The sequence below is a fragment of the Malaya genurostris genome, chromosome 2 (genome assembly GCF_030247185.1).
Source record: "Malaya genurostris strain Urasoe2022 chromosome 2, Malgen_1.1, whole genome shotgun sequence".
Lineage (NCBI taxonomy): Eukaryota > Metazoa > Arthropoda > Insecta > Diptera > Culicidae > Malaya > Malaya genurostris.
In genome coordinates, this window is record NC_080571.1 from 115442835 (window position 1) to 115466961 (window position 24127).

General features: G+C 36.0%; 1 protein-coding gene across 1 annotated transcript in view; it reads right to left on the bottom strand.

Annotated features, from left to right (window-relative positions):
* LOC131432604 (atrial natriuretic peptide receptor 1) overlaps nt 1-14135 on the bottom strand; it is a 368937-nt gene extending 354802 nt beyond the window's left edge. Inside the window, exon 1 of the mRNA XM_058598970.1 lies at nt 13514-14135. The gene's annotated coding sequence lies outside the window, so the exon portion shown is untranslated. The remainder of the gene's footprint in view (nt 1-13513) is intronic.
* Between the last annotated feature and the right edge of the window lie 9992 nt (nt 14136-24127).

The window sequence follows — 24127 nt, forward strand, 5'->3', positions numbered from 1 at the left end:
TTTCCAAGACTTCTTTTGAGAATTTTGTGGCATCAAATTTAGCAGGACTACTTATACGATACCTAATATCTTTGCAACTGCCGCTTTGTGTAATTTGTTGGTTACCGAATTCCACTTCAATATAAAACGTTAGAAAAAAAATATTACATAGTGTTTTTGATGCCAGTGGATAGATATGTATTCAAGTAATCATAATCGAGTATGAAAAATGAAACTTGAACATTTTCAGCGATTAACTGAAAAAATGAAACATTTCACCGAATTTTGCAACAACGCGATTATTTTCCATCATAAACTGAGAGCTTCTTTCCTAATCATCTTGTCGCTGAAAACCATGGTTTGGAAGTGAATGGTCTGATCAAGCAATATATTCTCACTTTCAAGTCTCACATAGAAGGAATCTTTAATTGAATCGATTCGCTGTTTGTTAAAGTCAGTAATCCGGGTTAAAATGATTTGCAAACCAATAGCAAATTTTATCATTAAAATCAAATATCTCAATGACATATAAATATTAACATTAGTTTGTTTGAAATGAGAGTAGAGAAATCTAAAATCATAACAAATTCTGCATGAGAGAATTGACACAAAATAAAAAATTCTGTCATTGTGATATCAAAGTAAAAACAAAATATTTTGAGATGTATTTTTTATTAAGAGGTTAGCCAAATTTTGTGCTAGGGTACATAACCGTTTTTATTATTCTTATGTTTCGTCTTTGACTCATCAGTGCAGAGCAGTTCAAATTGAACTGATTAGTGCTAAACTCGGCAGCTCAATTTGAACCGCTAAGCAGACGTAAAGTTTCTGCTACTTACAGAACACTTTTTGTTTTGCAACGGAGTGCAATGTCTTTTCTGGCGTGCCGAACGAAAACGTGTTTTCGTATATTTCTGGCCGATGCAGGTATGGTCATTTAGGGGTTAGCCAAATTTTGTGCTAGGGCACATAAGCAGTTCAATTTGAACTGCTCTGCACTGATGTATTTTGTAGTTATTTGATATTCTAGCATTCAGAATAGAATAATATCATTAGCATTTATCTTATCTGATTCTGATGCAGTTTATTTAATTGATTTTTATTTGAAGATGGAACTACTAGATCATTTGTACTTAATGCAATTAAAATACCTCATCAATAAAAAATGAAGATATAAAGACTGTCCCAGAAAGTATGGACGCACTTTGATTTCGCTGTAAATATTAGTATTAGATATTCAAATTTTATTCGATATACTCATAATATTAGACTACAACAACAAAATATTATTCTCAACATTTGCTACTTAGCCATTGTAGACTAGCTGGCGCACCTTCTTGCGAACGTTCCTCATTAAATTCCGTACAGACTTATTGGCGACAAGTTTTGACACTTTTTTCCAATCGTTTCCGAACTGTTGAATGGTTTCGGCTGTCGAGACATGTTTTCTAAGATGTGCCTTCGTTAATGCCCAAAATTCCTGAATTGGTCGAAGTTATGGACAATTTGGTGAATTTATGTCTTTTGGGACGAAAGTGACATTTTTGGTAGTATACCATTCTACCGTTGATTTCGAGTAGTGGCAAGGAGCAAGATCTGGCCAGAAGACAACAGGATCCTTGTGGCTTCGAATCATGGGTAGAAGTCGTTTTTATAAACATTCCTTGATGTATATTTCGCTATTCATTAAAGAAGTGGAGATGAAGGGTTTCGAAATCTTACCGCAGCTACAAATTGCTTGCCAGACCATAGCTTTCTTACCAAATTTTTCGACTTCAATCGATGTCTCGGACTGGTTCAACACTTGCCCTTCTCGCACCGTATAATATTGTGGTCCCGACAAGGATTTGTAATCGAGTTTCACGTAGGTTTCGACGTCCATGAATATGCAGTTCGAATTTCCAGAAAGAATCGTATTGTACAGCTTTCGAACCCTCGGCCTGATCGATGCTTCTTGTTTCGGACTATGTTTTGGTTGTTTCTGCTTCTTATAGGTTCGAAGATTCAAACGTTCTTTAGCACGAAGAACATTTGACTTCGAAGTGCCCACTTTTTTGGCCACATCCCGAACTGAAACCTCCTTCTTTTGCTCGAACGCCTTCAGTATACGTTTATCCAACTGAGGGTTAGCAGGACCTTTTTTTCGACCCGTTTTCGGTTTATCCTCAAAAGTGTTATCCTCACCTAACTTCCTGATTGCATTTCGCACGGCTTTTTCACTTACTCCTCCCATTTATGCTATCTTTCTCAGTGACAGTCCGCGTTCTGTGCACCATTTGTACACAATTTTTCGACGTTGTTCTGCTGAAAGTCCACGCATTTCGAGACAAACTAATGAAAACGAATAAACAACCATTCGAGACAAACTAATGAAAACGAATTGAACCATTGCGAAATGGCAGCGGTTTTTGGTTGCGTCCATACTTTCTGGGACAGTCTTCAGTATCTAAAATTGATGCTAAACAGATATTCTACTATTTCTTGTTGTTGTTGTTGTTGTTGTTGTTGTTGTTTATTAGCGGCTTTAACCACGTTTGGGTCGTACACCGCACTTAAATTAAATATTTACATGTAGAATTAAATTAGCTTATCTAATATAGTATGAAACATTTATATATAACAAAGTTATTGATGTTGTAATAAGGCGTGACTTTGCAGCATCTGAGTATCAGAAGCTGGATCCATTGAGTAAGACGGATGTCGAAAGGGGATATCCTCATTTGTTTACTATTTCTTGATTCCATCGATGAAATATCAAGAAAAAATCCAGTATCTCTATAGCAGCACAGAAACATCAAAACAAGATATGATGGTAAAATTTGTTATTACTTCAATCTCTGTATACTATTTTCATTTTAGTTTGTAAGTTCTTTTCCTCATTCACGAACTTTTTTCGGAAGCAAATGATGTTTATGTTCACTAACTATTGATCATAAATCGCTAATCAGTCATTACAGACGAGTCAACGAAAGCATGTATTCCGACTTTTACTGTCCTAATCTATTATTAGAAATATAAATTGAAATTATTCAGATTATTTGAATTAAAATTAATCTTTGAAATTTGTTAATTTGTTTATATGAAAAATCGTAATGCAACCAGTGTATTGAAACCATGTAAAGTGGAAATTACAGCTACTCACTCTAAAATTGTACTGAATTCATTCTCATACTGTTCATTAAAGATAAATACCGCAAACCCAAATTAAAAGCGATATACGTAACCAAGGCAGAACACTGTATGAAATTGATAAGCTTCAGGAACTCCATCATAATGCGAAATTGATTAAATTCCCTTTGCCTTATGAACTAGGTGTGTCACAATATTATTATCAAATTATTTCCTTTTCTATCTAACAATTAAGCAGTGTTTGGAAAACTTCTTATCAAGTATGAAAGTCTGCATTGACATGTTATTAACGACTTGTGCAGAACAGTATCGCTCTCGACAGTTAAGAACTCCCCAACTCCGTTGGAATCGATACCTTCGATTGACACACAGTGACACTCACAGACACACACTCGACACACTGAGTCAAAAAGGGCTTAATTCAAAAAGTTATATATGAGGGTTTAGTTTTCCACATCAAACGGAGAATATTTTCTACGTAAACTTTGGGCACTTTATATGGCTCTTTCTTATTCATACTTATCTACGTGGTATAATCAAATTTAAAAGTTGATGGCATGATTATGTTTTACCATTCTGAGATTTTTGAAAAGTGTTTCAATTCGAATGCAGAATGAATCCATTCATTTCACAATCGCCTCATCTTTCGACAAGAAAGTCATCGCTATGATTAAGGGCTGAGGCCAGTGTGTTTTAGGGTGTTTTAGAGGGCTATTTTCACGCTTCAAACCTGATTTTCTCAAAAACGGTGACGAATATAAAAAACCCAACTGACAATCTCTTAGAAAATTAGTTTAGATTATTCTGTGAAAATTTCAGAATGATTGTTTGACTTTAGCGATCAGGAAAGTCTTTTTTCTAAAGGAATTTCTGACGGAATTGCTTAGCTGAGAACGCCGTCTTTCAACTTGTTCATTGAATATCTCGCCCTCAAAAGCATGGATCGAAAATCTACCATGACAATGTCTGGATAATTTAGTTTAGATGCGATTAGTGCATAAAAACATATATGTTGTCGCGATAAAAATTAAGTGAATGTTATTTTTGTAAAGGTAAGTCCATTTCTATGGCGGCACCATTTTTGTCTGCTCTTCACCCTCATTGAACATAACTCAAAATTGAGTAACACATCACTCAAATTCATTAAAAGTGCACGTACTCTAAACTTGAGTTACCACCTTTCTACTCATTTTTGAGTTAAAGGACGAAATTGTCAAAACTTGAGCAATTTTTACTCAAAATAAGAAAAAAATATTTTGCTCAAAATTTGAGTAAGTTCTACTCCGTTTCTTTTTGAACGGTTTGGAGTCAAAGTTGAATTATTTTGATATCCTTTTTTTTTCAAAGATATATTTATTAAGGCACAATCCATTTAGGTTTACGATGCCAAGGGCTTGTCTATGTGGGTCCCCAGGAAACACTCTTGATTCTTCGATCCGGCGGGTTGCCCTCATCGATGGGAGTGGTTCTTCGTGGCGGTGGTGTTGAAATCTGACGTGGAAACGTTTCAAAAGTTGCCGCATCCTTCTGTGGGTCCGCGGGAAACACCCCCAGGCTACGAAGGCCCGGCGGGTGGCCCGCATGTTGGTCATCGACTGGAGCGGCTCTTCGTGGGTTTGATGGTGGTGTTGCCGAGGAGAATGATAGAAACACAGAGAAGTAAATGTTGTGGAAAACGGAGTGAAAAAAGGGGGTATGAAAACGAAAAGACTAAGAACGACAGAGTTCTAATTAGTTGACATCGAGATGGCGAAGAGACATGGGAAGGGGGATTGATGGCTTTTTACTAAGCATAACTGAAACCACAAAACATCGATGATTGACGTTGATTCATGTTTTCAAAACCAGATCTAGAAACGGAAATTGCATTCTTTATTTCATTAAGAATATACCAAGAATGAAAACGCTCTGAACTGCAAGAAGTATTTTTTTCACTCAAATGTTTAAAAACTCAACGCTTACTCTAATATATGACTAAATGCGAGAGAACTCATGGCAACGAGCTTACTTTACTCAAATCCATACTAAAATTTTGACATATAGTTCCAGTTTATGAATTTGGGTAATCGCAACCAAACCATGAGTTATGTTCAAAGAGCGTGTTGTATCCTGGTAATGTAACGAGACATGAGGGAGAAATAAAATCGGCTCAGCAAGGCTGCCAAACAAGCGGTAGCTTTATTGGAAAATTAGTTTGCACATTTGCGAGGGAACATTGAGGGAAATGTAATACGCAGAGCGAGCCACGTGGTTTTACGCGACCTACTGGCCTCAGCCCTGAAGGTCATCGTCCAAGTACCATGAGCGCGGGTGGTTTTAGGAAATTTTCGATAGAAATTTTGAAAAATGGCTGAAAAATTCACAGGATTTTCCGAGTCTTATCAAAAATAGCTCTGATAAAATGAGTTTTTGCCTTTCTAATATAAAAAGGCTATACAATCACTGCAAAAACCGACTTTTGAACCGAGGCCCGGAGGGCCGAATGTCATATACCATTCGACTCAGCTCGACGATCTGAGAAAATGTCTGTGTGTGTGTGTGTGTGTATGTGTGTGTGTGCGTGTGTGTGTGTGACAAATATTGTTACTCATTTTTCTCGGAGATGTCTTAACCGATTTTCACAACTTAGATTCAAATGAAAGGTCTCATAGTCCCATACAAAGTTCCTGAATTTTATTTGGATCCGACTTCCGGTCCCGGAGCTACAAGGTGATATGTACAAAAATTGTGAAAAAAATGTCACTCACTTTTCTCCGAAATGACTGAATCGATTTTCACTAACTTAGATTCAAATGAAAGGTCCCACGGTCCTATAGAAAGTTCTTGAATCTCATTTGGATCCGACTTCCGGTTCCGGAGCTACCAAAAATGTGAAAATAATGTCACTCACTTTTCTCGGAGATGGCAGAACCGGCTTTTACAAACTTAGATTCAAATGAAAGGCCCTACGGTCCCATACAAAGTTCCAGAGTTCTATTTGGATCCGACTTCCGGTTTCGGAATTACAGGGTAATATACACCAAAAATGGGAAAATAATGCATTAAAAATGTGAAAATAACGTCACTCACTTTTCTCGTAGATGGCTAAACCGATTTTCTCAAACTCAGATTTAAATGAAAGGTCTCTCGGTCCTATACGAAGTTCCTGAATATCATTTAGATCCAAATTCTGATTCCGGAAATACAGAGTGATATGCATAAAAAATGTGAAAGTAATACATCAAAAATGTGATAATAATGTCACTCACATTACTCTGGGATGGTTAAACCGATTTTAACAGACTTAGATTCAAATAAAAGGTCTTATGGTCCCAAATATCATGCGGATCCGACTTCCGGTTCAGTAATTACAGGGTGATAGATACCAGAAATGTGAAAATAATGTCACTCGTTTTTTTAGATTAGCATCCCTTTTCTCATACGAATAGGCATCGCAAATGTAAGCACTAGTTTGGAAAAATGATGCTGACTGTGTGGAATAAACACTGAAGTATTCTTTTGCGAACTATTTTAGTCAATCTGAATCAATTGGTATCGAAATTAGTATCCGAAATTATTTGATAAAAGTATGAAATATATTTTCATGAGACTGTTATGAAAGAAGAGAAAGACATTATCACACCACTAGGTGGATTAAGAAGGTTTTTTTGTGATCTTTCACAATTATTTAAAAAAATAATTCGATGACATGAATTTTTTTTTTCGTATGAACTTTATTATGGCTACAAAGGTTACATTCGGACAACTTTTTTTTTAACCTTTTCACGTTTCTCATGGAAAATCAACGAATTTCATATAACCGATTTCTTTGCAATTTTTGAAAATTTTTGAAACCACCAGCGCGCATGGTACCTGGACGATGGCCTTAAGGGCTGAGGCCAGCAGGTCGCGTATAACCACGGCTCGCTCTGCGTATTACATTTCCTTCAATGTTCTCTCGCAAATGAGCAAAATAACTCTCGATGTGGCCGAGTGGCCAAGAAAGTTTTGATATTTTCGGTTACAAGTTTGACTACATCACAAAAAATCCAATAAAGCTACCGCTTCTTTGGCAGCCTTGCTGAGCCGATTTTATTTCTCTCTCGTGTTTCGTTACGTTACCAGGATATGCGTCGTTAATTAATTATAAATAAATAAATAAATATAAACATTTGAAAATAAAAATTATCTTTTCCTTTTATTTCCAATTTGGGACTGACATACAAGTGTGTGCAGCATAGGCATATGAAAAAGTAAATAATAGGACAGGGGATTCCAATGGGTCAGAGACATTTCGCCGATTCATACCAAAATCATACATCCGAAATATAGCCTCTTTTAAATAGCGGAGAAGGTCATTTCCTCGTGTTAAATCGAGGAAGAATACACTCTCAATTGAATTTTTCAGATTGATTCACGATTCTCAGAATGGAATTTACTGGAAGGCTAGTTGACTACTAAGCATCATTCGTTGAGAAAAATATAAATTCACCAAATTGCCCTCAGCTTTGACCCATCGAACGTAACTGGGCAATCGTGAAAAGGGTCTTCAAGAAGACTGGTAAGGCAGCTGGGAACATTCAGGAGTTCGAAAAAATTTGGGCTCAAGCGTCCAAAAATGCGATGCAACACTTGTCCAGAACTTGATGAAGAGCGTTCGATCAAAAGTTCGAATATTCGTGAAGGAATAACTTATATCTCGTCCGGTTTTAATTATACTCAAGATGAACCTCGTACAATAAAGGATCAATTTTAAGTTTGAATCAAATATCGTTTTTTATCATAATTTGAAAGAAAATTTGTGGATAGCTTATTTTCGATACACTCCCTAAAACACACTGGCTTCAGCCCTTAACATTCTTTTTCAACAGGTGAAACATTCACTTTGATGTTTGAAACCATTTCATGTGATTTTTCAAGTAATTCTAACGTGAATTTTTATTTTAGAGTTACATCCAATGTACAAAATATTCGTTGATGCAATCGTACAGTAAAAGAAAAAATAAGTGATTCACGAATTTAATCCGTAAAAAACGTATTAAAAAAAACAAATTTTAATATCAAGTGGGAGTATTCATGTTGATATTTTAACAAAGAAAGAGCAAAGGAAGACCTGGAAGTTGTTTTTCTTGTGTCGGGGTTGGGAAGAACATCTTTAATATTTCAACATTCACACTGCTTTTTACAAATCTGAATCTAGATTCGGATAGATGCTCCTGTCGTCTCGAAAGGCACAGATAAGAAACTGTGACGGAAATCGTTTGATTAATGAATAATAGATTAATAATCTCGCAGGTTGAAATAATGTTCTAAAACCGCAAAGATACTTACGAATGATACCATTAGGATCTAAATTTTTTATCAGTATCCTAATTAAAGTAAATCAATTTGATTTTCCTATCATTCACCGCTCAAAAAAAGAAAACGTAATGATGTTGCTGGTGTTGGGAAACGAGCAATTTCCGAACGACAATTTATTCAGTAACAATCAAAACAAAATCGGTAATTAAAATTGAATGCCTACTAAAACAGCGTCGGCTCGATTGTGATTAAAGGATTTTCGCAAGGCAACTCTTCATTACACGAATTTGAGCATTTTCTCTATGCCTAGGGTTGGATGCTTTTCAAATTGCTTTTTGCACTAAAACCGCAATCTCCATTGTTTGTATTCATAAATAACAACGCATGCGGTGTCGGTGTACCACTTTTCATAGAATTATAAACTTGAAATTTACGGGATTATACCGCATTAGGCAGGCACGAACTCAGAGGGGGGGGGGGGGTCATGAAGGCCTGGTCCCTCCCGAAATCGGACACCTTCATAGATTGCTTTTTTCATACATTTTACACATTTATTTTTTACATATTATAAAACTTATAATTTAGATTTTCGGTATGAAACAAAATATTTTTGAAAGGCAAGACGGTGAAAGAAACCAAACAAAAGTTTTGATATGTTATCTTCAGATTGCACATTGAAATTGTGATTTCGAGTGTTTGTGTTTCGTGGTGATCGAAATTTCCCTGCCATGAAGCCCGTTGCGGTAGGCCCTCCGATGCGCTTACAAAAGACAATTTCAAAACTACATGAAATGGATCTGAATGACTGGAAAGAGAAGGAGCGCCCGCTAACAGATACCACAAGGATTAGTATTGAGCGTACATATATTGGTGTAGTTTGAGTAAGACTATGCAGATAAAAAAGATATCCTGTCGCTGGATAGTATGCTTACTCAGAACTGAAAAGATAAACGCTTACTTCGGAAGTATGTTTCGCTGTATTGTAGCGTACTTCGGAAGTATGTTTCGCTGTATTGATGCGGTTGGACTTTTGACATCGATTGGTAACTGTAGACCAAACCGGTATCCATTATTACACGCCAGAGAACAGAATGATTATCCGACAATGTATTGAAGCGTGTGCTACAAAGCGGTCTAGGGTAGGCAAAGTATACATTTCATGAAATTCCTTGAAAAACACGGCCTAATTCACCGAAATTAATAATTTGACTTCCTCGAACTATTACGATATCATTGCGCTTATTTTTTCCAGAATCTCAAACCATCTCTAAGAAATCGATGTGAGTTTCAATTTGGCGTTTTCGACTGCTACTTCCGGAGCCTGAAATCGAGAACCACCGAAGCAAGCTTGAATGGCTATCAACTAATATGACGTCACTAATAGTACTGTTGTTGTAACGTTTAATTCTACTATGTCACGTAATTACACTCTCACAAAGTTACTATTTTCACGAAAGTGTATCACACGTTATAATACAGATACGAATTTCGGAATGTATGTACATCAGTGTAACAGTGTATTATAAAAACTGCCATAGACGAAGCAGAAAAAAATTTCGTGCCGGAAGGCTCGGATCGGTTGGATCGGCCTAATGCGGAATAACATTAAATCTTTCAATACGCGTTTAACAACAACCAGGAACGCTGGGAGTGGAACAAAAGCAGATCTCATCAACCACCAGAAGGAAGCACAAGTGAAGCAAATATTGCGGAAGAGACCAGACATTTCGATACGTACAGCGGCTAGGAAAATAAAAATGTCCCCAACTTTCGTGCATGCTTTTTAGCACTGGTACAGTCGGGTTGATGGTTGAATACATAGGGCGCTGGTTTTACAAGCCAGTTGCCGTATGTTCGAGCTCCGACATGGAAGGATTCTTAGTGGCAGTACACGGAAAAGCCAGCGATCGCAAAACAACTAAAATATTAGTTGTTTTTATGATTTTGATTGTTTAAAATTTGGTACAACTAATCGACTGTTGTTTTAACTAATCTGTCATTTTTTATTTATCGGGCTGGCAGCTTAGCAACGACACTCAACAAAGACACGCACCATAAACAAGTAATAAAACGTTTCAGTTGAGCAATGCCAAACACCCTGAGCGAACAATGAAACGTTTAAATGAAATGTCACTCCTGCAATTGAGCAAAGACACAATCCCAGCAAAGTTACTTGGATGCATGAAAGCAAAAAAATGGCTCAGTTGTTTCAACCAATTATTCAGTTATTTGAACTTAAGACGCCAATTGCAATGAATATTTTTTACTGTTAGCCTCCTCGGGGGGCAGCTAACCGTTCACTGTTTGAACAACAAAATTTTACTTAATTATCTGCTTATATCTTTATCACTAAACTCACAAAGGATATATAAATAAACCAAAAGATTACAATTCTAAAAAGGGAACTCACCAGAATAATGGTCACAGGGAATTAGGAAATTTTTCCTTCACTTGCAGAATGGCTCACTGGTAAACCTAATGCTACAGATACACTTACAAGAAAATACAAATAGTACCACTTCACTTTAGCAGCAAATTTTTAAGCGCTAAGCGGTTTTAATAACATTGACATGAACTTTTCTAGAATACATTACTCTCAGATGAAATCAAAACATTTATACTGTAAGAATATCTATTTAACACATGAAAAACTTGTTTTATAATTAACTGTAATATTCTTCTGCATACTTTCACTTACATAAAACGACCACTACGTAACTAATATAAATGACTTTCATTTACCACGAATATTTGACGAAGTTTTTCTGTGAGATAATTGGTGATGAAACTAATGTGCTGGAAGGCTTTAAGCTTCTTCCTGGAATATCATCCCAGTTGCGACTTATCGAGCGGTATTGGGCTCAGTGCAGTAAAATTTCATTTTCAATCGAATATTACCAGATGAAAATGAAATTTATGGCCAATCACTGTCAGCATATCCCTTCTCTTTCATTTGATTTTGTTGCCATACTGAATGAAGCTCCCAGAATTCATCGTCAATTGAACAATCGTCCCTAGTCATTGGAAGTTTTGCTTGCTCAGTTTCAATTATCAAGTAGTCTACCTGCTTCATTATCTTCGCTGTTGGTAGTGAACAAGTTTTAATGAATAGGCATGAACGTCAATTCGACAACCAAAATTATCTCCGACCAGAACTATTAACACATGGTGGCGATTCTAATTTGAGTTTTTTATTATCACCAGCAAGTTTAAATCGATTATTTTCGACTGTTTGAGATATATTATGATGCGTTCCAAAGTATTAAAAATGAAAACTGAAATTAATTGATGTGTATTCTGTAATTGATATTTCAGCAATCATAACTGATTCTATTTGATTGTTCATGTTTACCTCATTTGACGGGCGCTCTATCACTCAGTTGAAAGAGATATTTTGTTATTTCAAGAAATCAAGTGGCGGTGGCAGAGTTACCATAAAGACTGTCCCAGAAAATATGGACGCAACCAAAAACCGCTGACATTTCGCAATGGTTCAGAATCTGTCAATTTTTATGGCTGCGTCCTGTTGTTTACACTTCGTTTATTCGTTTTCATTAGTTTGTTTCGAAATGCGTGAACTTTCAACAGAACAACGTCGAAAAATTGTGTACAAATGGTGCACAGAACGCGGACTGTCACTGAGAAAGATAGCAAAAATGGAAAGAGTAAGTGAAAAAGCCGTGCAAAATGCAATCAGGAAGTTCGGTGAGGATAACACCTTTGAGGATAAACCGAAAACGGGTCGAAAAAAAGGTCCTGCTAACCCTCAGTTGGATAAACGTATACTGAAGGCGTTCGAGCAAAAGAAGGAGGTTTCAGTTCGGGATGTGGCCAAAAAAGTGGGCACTTCGAAGTCAAATGTTCTTCGTTCTAAAGAACGTTTGAATCTTCGAACCTGTAAGAAGCAGAAACAACCAAAACGTAGTCCGAAACAAGAAGCATCGATCAGGCCGAGGGTTCGAAAGCTATACAATACGATTCTTGCTGGAAATTTGAACTGCATAATCATGGACGACGTGAAACTCGATTACAAATCCTTGCCGGGACCACAATATTATACGGTGCGAGAAGGGCAGAAGTGTTAAACCAGTCCAAGACATCGATTGAAGTCGAAAAACTTGGTAAGAAAGCTATAGTCTGGCAAGCAATTTGTAGCTGCGGTAAGATTTCGGAACCCTTCATTATCACTGCTTCAATGAACAGCTAGTCTACAATGGCTAAGTAGCAAATGTTGAGAATAATATTCTGTAGTTGTACTCTAATATTATGAGTATTTCGAATAAAATTTGAATATCTAACACTTGTGAATTATATACAGCGAAATCAAAGTGCGTCCATACTTTCTGGGACAGTCTTTATTCACAGATTTTTCTGTAAAACCACAGATTCTGTTACCTATTTTGCCACACACACTGCGTGAAGTTTACATTTGCTTTACGTTGGAAATAAAGAGATCACTGCTGCCATCTACTCAAATGTTCGCCTCCATCTTTTAAAGTGATACACTTCGGTTTCGGGACGACAAAAAAGTTCTGTTGCCTATTACAGAAATACCAATTGCAACACTTCTCATACAAATGACACAAGTGCAGTATATGAGTTTTATTGCCATGTCGTTCAAATCACATGTGAATTTAATTGGAGCTAAAGAAAATAAACCCACAGCAAAACGAAAATTTAGCATAATGTGAATACAGTACCCAAACTATAGTCGATCGCGACGACATCTGCAAGCGTTCGCCAGGATGCTCATACAAAATTTTCCACACAGTTCATATGAGAGCCTGTGTATCTATTCTCTATGATTTCAAGCATAAAAATCACCAACATAATCGAACTTATATCGTCATTTTCTACATAATTTATAAGACTGTGCTTTTCTTCAGATTTAAATATTCTTGACTATCACTAATACTCCAATCAACATACTGGCTTCCTTGTTATTTTATAAAATCGTTCGAAGATAAATCTATTGCACAATAAACATAACCTTCCATCACTAAGAACCTGCTTAAAACCATTTTCATTTAGAAATGTTTTCTTCACAAAAAAAATACCAAGAAATTCCGTTCAGGTAAACATGTTTATATGAAAGATAAAATAAAATCAAAAGTCTAATTCTTACCATTCATTCTTGCGATCTGAAGGTTGTTTATTTCGTTCACGCAGTATCCTACTGTTTGCCCTACACTTTTTTTTTATTTATGTATCCACTACCGACAGTTCGCACACCATTTCACGATTCATTTATCTATCAATCAAACAAACACTTACTTCTGACAAGAAAAAAAGCACTCATTCCATGTTTCAAACATTAATAATCACCACGTTTATACCATTTCATTGGAAAAAACACCGACGCTGAGAATCAGTTAAGCTTTCCAAGAGAAGTTATGCTTGGAGAATCATACACAAAGTAACATGCGTCGATCCGACGGAATGCAACCTCGAAACCCTCCACGCACTAGGTACTGGATTTCCTCTGACACTGAAACAGAAGCATATTAGCATCACATCATCAATCGTCTCGTTATGTTGGCGGTTACTGCTACCTCTGAATATGACACTGTATAGACGAATCTAAATTTACAACTCAATATTCCCGCGGCTACACGCGGATGACAACGCGCGCGTAAATCCACAAACAAAAATCGGCAACAACCGACCGATGCGGTCTGAAACTGATAACCCGTCCCGGTTCGATTCGACGATGCAAGCAAAAGTGTCGATCTCAATCCGAACACCACCGTAGTAGACGTCGCACTGAATGAATCCGTCTCTAGCCTGGCTGGTGCTTGGTGAAGAAAATACATACTCTCGATGGCAAGGACGCAACCGTGCGCTACCAAATGCCGATGCCGATGAACGCCACGACGCCGGTCTGCCAAACGCAGAAGACGAGCGCCGCACCGAACTGATGGTAGGTAGATATAGTAAGCATTCACTCACTTCTCTCTCCAACGGGTGGATACACGCGACGCACTGCCAGACCCTTCGTGCGTTAGATATTTTCTTTTTCGCACCTGCATGGAAAGGAAGAGTACTCGTGAGATTTGAGAATTGCTTTTATCATCTCGTCACCTGACTGCGCTCATCGAATGGTTGATTGACGGAAGAAGATAAAAAACAGAGATAAGTTTTGAGAATGATTTTTTATGCGCATGTTATTTCAATAACAGCAATACAGAGCACGGCTCTGCAATTCAAACTTCGAACGAATATTGAAAAGCGTCAACTTTACTGTAGAAAAAGTTTCGGTTACGCAGTTATCGAAGCTTTAAGTCATGTCATACTATATAGTTATTTCCTCGCTGTCAATTGCTGTTATTTATTGAATTTAAATCTTGTTTTACTCTGTCTCCGGATTGAGATTTAATTAAAAATAACTTAATAGTTTAATTATATCTGGTTAAACAGTCAAATTTAATCAATTTCGTCGAACAACTTACTTGCATGACATTTATCGCTTAGTTCACTCATTAAATAACTGCTGGAAATCATACTCTCCAAATTTTCCTATTTTGTTTCAGCAATATGATTTAATGTATCTTTCAGTTCAGTAAAACATTGTTTGCCGTACAGTAATTTGGTATTTTTGGTAAAAAATCGTCACTTTCGCATTCACCGACTACTGAGGCTCAAATGAGTGGACGGCATGACAAATGAACATAACCTAATCATAGTTAATGCTCGAGCCCAAGTATAGAGTGCGTTACCGATGGGATGTGACATTTGGTGTTCGAATTATTGCGAGTGGCTGTTTTCACCCCGTGACCATTATCGCCCCGGTCTCCCCTATTATGTTATATCATATTATATTATATTATATTATATTATATTATATTATATTATATTATATTATATTATATTATATTATATTATATTATATTATATTATATTATATTATATTATTTTATATTATATATTATATTATATTATATTATATTATATTATATTATATTATATTATATTATATTATATTATATTATATTATATTATATTATATTGTATAATGTTATTTTCTATAATATTATGCTCAATTTTATAGACAACGGGGATGGGCTGGAAGTAGTATCTTACAAATGAATGACTGGATGATAGAATGGATTGCCAACCTGAATCTCTTGGGAGAAGCTTTGGGTTTCCCCCTGTAGTTCTGAAATGAGTAGGACGCACCCTTCTAAGAAACAAACTATCGGGCCGTATGTTTTTGCTGGATGGCTTCGGGTCCTCATAACCCTTTTTTACCTTACCATCTTAACAGTAGTAGCATGAAAGCTATCTGATAATAAAATTCAGATCTAATAAAAGTCTACCTGTATTCACTGGCAACGCCTTGAACTGATGGTGGCTTCACACATACATACATACATACATACATACAGAGGCTGCAACAGATACAGATAACAAATGTTTCGTTAATTCAATTAACAATTGTAATTTTTGCCTAGGCCTTTTCAACCAAAAATTCAACCATGTCTGTGATTTTTCTCTTGATTCGATAGATGAAAAATTTGTTTCTTTTACATGCTGTCAATTCAAGACGTGAGTTTCATAAGGTCCTATCTAACATTCTACAAATAATCAAAATAACATTGGACGTTTGTTTGTTTTATGAGTCATTCTGTGAAAGATATAGATTTGAAAATATTCATCCATTGCTCGGTCAGAATATAGAATAGAACTCCATTCTCCGTCTCAATTGATAAAAATAATAATGAAATGACTTCAGCATAATCGTTCGAATATGACATATGTAAACCAGATAATGGCAGCATTTCTGAGTTGAAAGCAATTCCATAATTATATTGATTTAAACTACTTACAGCAATACATGCTGGAAGAACATAACACCCATATACCATTCGAATCAGTTCGTCGAGATCAGCAAATGGGTGTGTGACAAATACTTTTACTCAATTTTCTCGGAGATAGCTCAACCGTTTTCTACACAGTCAGATTCATATGAAAAGTGGTATACTCCTAAACAAGGTTCCTGATCCGACTTCTGATTCCGGAACTACAGGATGATATGTAAAACGAACTTAAAATAACGTAACTCATTTTTTCTCGACGAAGGATGAACCGATCTAAAATTCAAATGAAATTCAAGAACCATTCAAGATTCAAATGATAGGTCTTAAAAACCTATAAAACATCTTGCTTTTTAGTCAGATCCGTCTTCCGGTTTAGTAAATACATGGTGATTAGTATAAAAATGTTAATTTCACAGAAATTAATCAGGTTTATCGGATTTGCAGATTTGGATAGTTGATAACCAAATAAACTTATTTCAGTTTTACACGGGCAAAATTCCGATTCTAAAAGTGAGCAAAACGAGGCATGATTTGGGGAAAATAACATATTTTCATGTTGTGATAATACATCATGATTAAAACTTCTCGGATCATGATATATTTGGACTGATTTCGCTGAAATTTAAACGTAACGCACTTGACGTTGTTGGGTATAACTTCAGACGTGTTTCTGCAACGATGTTAATTTTTGCAACATAAATTCAGTGAAAAGCACGACGAACTTCTTCTAAACAGAATCATTAAAAATTAAAATATTATGTTTTTGAAAAACGACGGCGCCTAAAATAACGTGTTTACATGCGTTCATTGATCCAGTTTTGAATGATTGTTTCAGAATTTAAAGACTTAAACGAACTGCATGAAAAACACGTGTGAATCAATCCTCTTAAAAAGAAACTCTATGCCGAATTCTTGCAAAAAATCGTCTTATTATAAAATTTAGGTAAATCAATACAGCTTGTTTTGTTATATCTATGAAACAAATTAATCAAACAAAATATTTTTCTGATTTTCGTTAATTGGTTTTCCAAATTCACAATCGAATTTATTTTTTGGTTTACGCTAGCTCTCGGAATATTATTCTAGCAACAACGGTCACATCAAAGATGTAAGAATACATTCAAACAAAATGTAACATTGATGTTTGTCAAATGAAAAGCGTAGCCGTGCTTAGTCTTTATTTGTATGTTATGTTTAATTCTCTATCAGCCGGTGTGTAAAACAACACGATTATTAAATGAACATGCTTCAGGATCAAGTAAACATTTTCAGTAGGTCTTGCTTTTCAATGTCTGCTTTTTGCTTTACCATTAATCTATTAATCTATCACATCATTTGAGGCAGAGGGTTGCTCATGGTTTCATGATAAGTTAAAATAATTGGTTTCATGATTTTCTAATCATGACAGCAGAAACGGATTTCTTTCCGTGTAGCGAAATTCAATTTTCGATTTGAAAAGTACCAAAAAATTTAATTCGCACTATGATTTTTAAAAAAGACTACACTTTTTTTCAAACATTTTGAATCAAATGTAAACTATACAACTCCTCAGGTCAATTTATCTGACACCGATTTGCGGATTCCGGTTCTAGTATTGCGTCATTTTTCAAAGCTCAATTTCAAAAAAGGCCAAATAGAATTAAAAACAAAATCAAATTAAAGGATTTATGGTCCCATACAAAATAATAAAATTTATCCGATTCTGACTTTTGGAATTACAGAGTGATGAGTTCTTAAAATTCAATCCGATATAGAAGATGACAATCCCGAAAAGCTTTAAAGTTAGACTCAAAACTATTACAATTTATTCGTCATATTAATTTATGGTCATACGAATCGTTTTGGGTTATGCTGGTTCCTGAATACCAGTTCCGGAAGTACCATAAATAATGACGAAAAACTCTAAAGTGGAACTTACTTCGACATCTCATGGAATGTTCAATCGATTATTACACGTTTGGATTCAAATTCTATTCGATTTGCAGTTTAGACATTACAGGGTAATAAGTGATTAAAATCTCAAACTGCTGCTTGAAACTACGATGATTGAAATAATGTCATGAGAACTAAAACACCGAAAAATATTCATGCAAAAAACACAAAATGCAGATCGATAAAAAAAGGTCTCACTGCTAGGTGGATTAAACACGTTTTGTCGTGAATACGACTTACTTTACTATGGGGTGCCTTTTCAAAATTTACCCTCTGAGAGAGTGATAAGTTTTTGATCGTGAATATCTCTTGTTGTATCTAACGAATCAACATAATTTTTGCTACACGCCATCGGAAATATGATCACAATTTTATGATAAAATATTCAGTTGTGTGACATAATCTCAAATTATTCAAAATTGAACTTTTCTGAAATGTTTGGTATAAACGAGTATCAAAGAGGATAATTCATAAGGCGCGTTTGCCTTTCTCGTATTTTGAAAGCTCATAGCTCAGTGATTTGTGAAAGGATTTATATAATCTAACTACCAATAGAATCGAAATTTTTCAACTTAAGCGTGTAAAGAAAAAGCATTGAAGTATTTCAATAGTACACTATTGAAAAACCTGTATCATTTGACCCATGTCAACACCAGCCAATCACAACACGTTCTGAGGAGGAGACCAAAATATCTGCTGCTGTACAACGAATCGTTCGAGAAAATGTTCCGAACGGTGTTTAATATCGTAGTGAGTTCCACAATTTGGTCCTTCTGAAAGGCAGGAATGAATCCCGTTCAGCATCCGGATAGTTTCATTAAATGAAATGCAAATCCAAAATGAAATATCGAAATTAAAATTCTGTATGCTGCTATTTTTATAGTCTTTAGGACCGCCCATTAGTGAAAAAGCTACAAACGAAATCAGGTAAAAACAAGCCTCTCAACCAAAAATTGGATCAGTTTGGATTCTATCGCCACTGCGAGCAGATGTATTTTGTGTCGTTTGCAAAGCTAGTTTCGCTTCCGACAAGAGCGATTACGTCACAGTTGCCAGTCATTTGCATTGGCGAAAAAGCAACGGTGGAGAGCATTACACCAAATCAGCCGTTCCAATGGCTCTAAAAGTTTTTTAAAGAACTATTAGTATTTGTTGTTCGCAAATCGAAAGGAAATATCCTCAGTTTAGTGCAAATCTAGAACTGTTTGATTTGATTTTTGCACTTTTCGCTGTGTGAAATTCACAGTAATCTAGATCAAGTGTAGCCTTCTTTGTTTTTGCGGAAAATGTGGAAAAGGGGAATGCTTGCAAAATTCATACAATTGATCAACTAATTGATATTCGGACGTGTTAAGGAACATGTCAGTTGTTTTCGTATTCACGACATCCAGTTGTGTCTCTGACATTACCCACCCGCCTTTTTGTAATACCGTTTTCGTTTATTGATCAGAGCAGCCCGAGAGCTGACCCAGAGTCGCCCAAACAACGTTTGATATGTTTGTTTTAGAAACCTGAGGTCGCTCTAGATGGGACTCCAATCGCGTAGTTTCGCTCTGAAAATTTTCTCGGGTCGCACCACGCATCAATGCGAGTTTGTTTATTTTTTTCTTTTTACCTTTTTTTTTATATATATAAAATATAGATATTGAATTCGCTCAAACTTTAGAGAAATTTTCCGAGGCCCGGACGGCCGAATGTCATATACCAATCGATTCAGCTCGACGAACTGAGTCCGTGTGTGTATGTGTGTGTGTGTATGTATGTGTGCTGTCAACTAAGAGCTCGAGATCTCAGAGATGGCTGGACCGATTTCGATCAAACTAGTCGCAAATGAAAGGTCTCCCCGCCACCCTGAACGCTATTGAATGGTTTTGAGATTGGATTGCTTTTTGAGTTATACGAAGTTTTATGTCAAACTTTTCAGTTTTTTGACAGTATTTGTCACAATTGACCTTGAACACAGAATATATTTTCAGACTTAGATTCCGCACGGTAATACCTATCCAACAAGCCATAGATTGTTAGAATCCATCCATTTTTAAGTGAGATGTCGAAATTTTTGTGTAAGCGACTTTTTCCCCTATTCTAGCAGTAGAAGTTTTGAGCGCTGTCTGGCAAAGAAATGCTTGGGAGTAACATAAAACACGATTTTTTTATACTGTTACATACAATTGTTTCTAAGTACCAAAACGACTGTGTACAGCATCCTTTTTCGTGGCATTTTGCTTTGAAACGTTTTTAGCACGATTCGTTTTTGGCAACATAATCGGATTTTTTTCGGAGATGACTCAACCGTTTTCTACAAACTCAGATTCGTATGAAAGTTGTATGCTCCCAAACATGAATTATGTTTGGATCGGGCTTCTGGTTCCGGAACTACAGGGTGATATGTGAAACTACACTCCAAAAAAATTTGAATTTTACAGGTGGCCTAATCCCTCATACGATGTAATTCATAAAGACCTAATTTGTCAAATGACGGAAGATTTTATTTATAATGACATAATGTTAGATCAGCTTGCATTTTACTGCACGGAGAACCCTTCGATCATTAAATTGCGATATCGCAGTTTTTGATTTTTGCGATAGTTGATTTAACTAATTTCTTTTTGATTCAACCAATATGGTTTTTGATTTGTATATATTCAAGTAGTTGAAAAATATGTTGTCTTGAATGCTTACAAATGCCGACGACAGTTGAAAGCAAAACAATAATCGCAATGCAAAATCAACAACTTTTTTAGTTGAAATCTGTTCGCGTCGCTTCAAAATGTCAGTGAAAACAACATCGATGGTTAAAGCGTTTGGTGAAATTGTGTTCATTCGATTTGAGAAATTTATGATAACATGTGTTTATTTCAGTTTTTGCAATGACTGAGCGGAAATATATATTGAAGAAGCCAAGTGAAAGAAAAACTAACAGAAAAGATGAATTTTTGGAAAAAGATACGCTCAGATACAGGACTCGAACCTGCGTTCTTATGCATTCCGTGCATACGCGCTACCATTTCGCCACTCTGATCTTGTTTTAGCCACTGCAAAACTCGAAACAGACACAGTAGCAACGTACATCGAACATGGTCTACATCCTGGCCGTCTCACCCGACCGATATCTCACATCCAAACATCTTCTCTGTTCATCAAACACTAGTCCTCTCGCTTTATACCTATTTTTCCGATCAAGCATTGAGTAGGAGAGTGTATTTATAATCGCTTGTCACCTTCTTAATGGTGCCAGTCGCTGGCTGGACATCGTCAGCGACAGACCCCTATGAAGGTTGTATTGATTGTCTGCCCTTTCCTACCAGAAGCAGATTGTTACGGAAAATCAAACCGCAATTGTTTTTAACGATTTATTAATTTTTAGTTTGACGTAAAGCCGCCATGACTATGTTCAGTTTTTGCAATGACTGAGCGGAAATATATATTGGAGAAGCCAAGTGAAAGAAAAACTAACAGAAAAGATGAATTTTTGGAAAAAGATACGCTCAGATACAGGACTCGAACCTGCGTTCTTATGCATTCCGTGCATACGCGCTACCATTTCGCCACTCTGATCTTGTTTTAGCCACTGCAAAACTCGAAACAGACACAGTAGCAACGTACATCGAACATGGTCTACATCCTGGCCGTCTCACCCGACCGATATCTCACATCCAAACATCTTCTCTGTTCATCAAACACTAGTCCTCTCGCTTTATACCTATTTTTCCGATCAAGCATTGAGTAGGAGAGTGTATTTATAATCGCTTGTCACCTTCTTAATGGTGCCAGTCGCTGGCTGGACATCGTCAGCGACAGACCCCTATGAAGGTTGTATTGATTGTCTGCCCTTTCCTACCAGAAGCAGATTGTTACGGAAAATGTTTATTTAACAGCGGTGTTGTGATAAATTTAACCTTGTTTAAGATGAAAAAGATTTGGTGACAAATTAAAAAATGAATCTCGTAATCTTTCAGGTATGCGCAAAAATTTTATGCTTTAAATTCGATCATTGATTTACGTCCAGCAGACTGTTTTACTTCCAGCTGTTTGATACCGATGATGATGTTCATGCATTAGCAATAAAACGCTTTTTAACATGAATTTAATTGCTAAAAGTAACAGGAGCGAAGGTTTTCAAATACACAGAACGCGCTGCGTTTGAATGGCGCGTTTGAATTGTCATCGCATTCCAATTCCCAGCGGTTGATGCACCCAAGCTCATACAAGTTTACTAAAATAATAAGTGCAAAATTTTAGTTCAACTGTTTGAAGGCATCATCTTTCAATACTCATTTTAGGTCAATTTAATAATTTCGCTAATTTACTCGCCCCTACGGGCACTTTTGCTGATTAAAAACGTTTCTCTACATCAATCATTTCCGTTCGAATCAGAAGTATTTTTTTAGAATTTAGATCTTTACTGATCTCGACTTCACATGATCATGATCATACAAAAATCAAAATCACTTAGTGATCAGATCAGTTCTGATTTCGTAATGATAATTTATTCCTTGGTTAAGATCACTTGAAATCAGCAGTGATCGGTGGTTTTCCCAGCCCTAATGATATTACATGTCAATATAAAATAGTGTTTAGGGGCTGTCCATAAAAGACGTCACGCTTTTTTTGACGATTTTTGACTCCCCATCCCCCCTTTGTCACAAATTGTCACAGAAGCAAAGACCCCCCACCCCCCCTATGTCACATGTCACGAATTCAAAATAAATAAAATTCATCTCAATAAATTCTCAATATGTATGACAAACCATACAAATATGAGGGAAAATTCGATTTATTACATGCTGTCCTTAGATTAAAAAATATCCCTAAAACTACAAAATTATCGGAATTATTTTATTAATATCAATTATATAAATTAACAAAAGTATTTGGTTGGAATTGATGACACATTTAAATTATCTGTTTTATTCCTCCTAGGGGTACACAGATATATTATTGTTTTAGGTAAAGAATAATATTTCCTTAGTGTAGCATACAGGGCTGAGAAAATGAAGACCAAAACCTCATCAAAACGAGATCACTGCCGGAGAATCTTTGCATGATCAGTTGATCAGTGATTTTTAAATCACATCGATCAATATCGGTACTGATCTTCCGTCACACGATGGGTGGTGATGTTGAGCTAAAATGATTCTTGATTTATGTAAGTTCAATCATTGGATTATTCGATAAGCTTTGATGTTGGTGGATGAAAATTACATATGATCAAGATAAGACATGACATGATCTACGTCTGAAATCGTTGATCCCCCGCCCTTTTTCAAATGAAGTACAATTGAATAAACTGCATCAGAATCAGATAAGAGAAATTCTTATGATATACTATTATCAATGCTAGGAAATCAAATTACTGAAAAAATGGTCAGTGCATAACTTAGGTTAAACCGATTGAAGGCATCTTTTTCTTTTTTACTCATATTAGGACAAATTTATTAATTTCGCTAATTTACTCGCTCCTCCGTGCACTTTTGCTAGACACAACAGAAATGATTTCCTGCATCACTCATTTCCAAATTTACAAGAAGAAGCTTTTACATCAACAAATACACGTTTTCCTATAGAATGTAAACGTTTATTGTGGAGATTTGTACAGGAAATAGGGCAAAGCAGTAATATAATTAGGTATTTCAAAAATGCGCTCATTGAAAATATTGGACGTCACATTCAAAAAACCTCCCCCCCTTCCCCCTGTCACAAAAGGTCACGTTTTATGAAACACCCCCCTCCCCCTTGTGGCGTGACGTCTTTTATGGACAGCCCCTTATATTTTATCAACGATATTTATTTCATGAGTCTCAACATACCGAACTTATTTCAAATAGATCATAACGTGTAGCAGTAAGTATATTTTGATTATTTTCGCAAATCAATAACATTGTTCGAGTTGATTCAACTATTTGCAATGTCTAAAACAAATAAAACCGATTTATTTTTCAACTAACAGAATTTTGTTTCAATAACAACACCAGTTATTTCAACTAAAA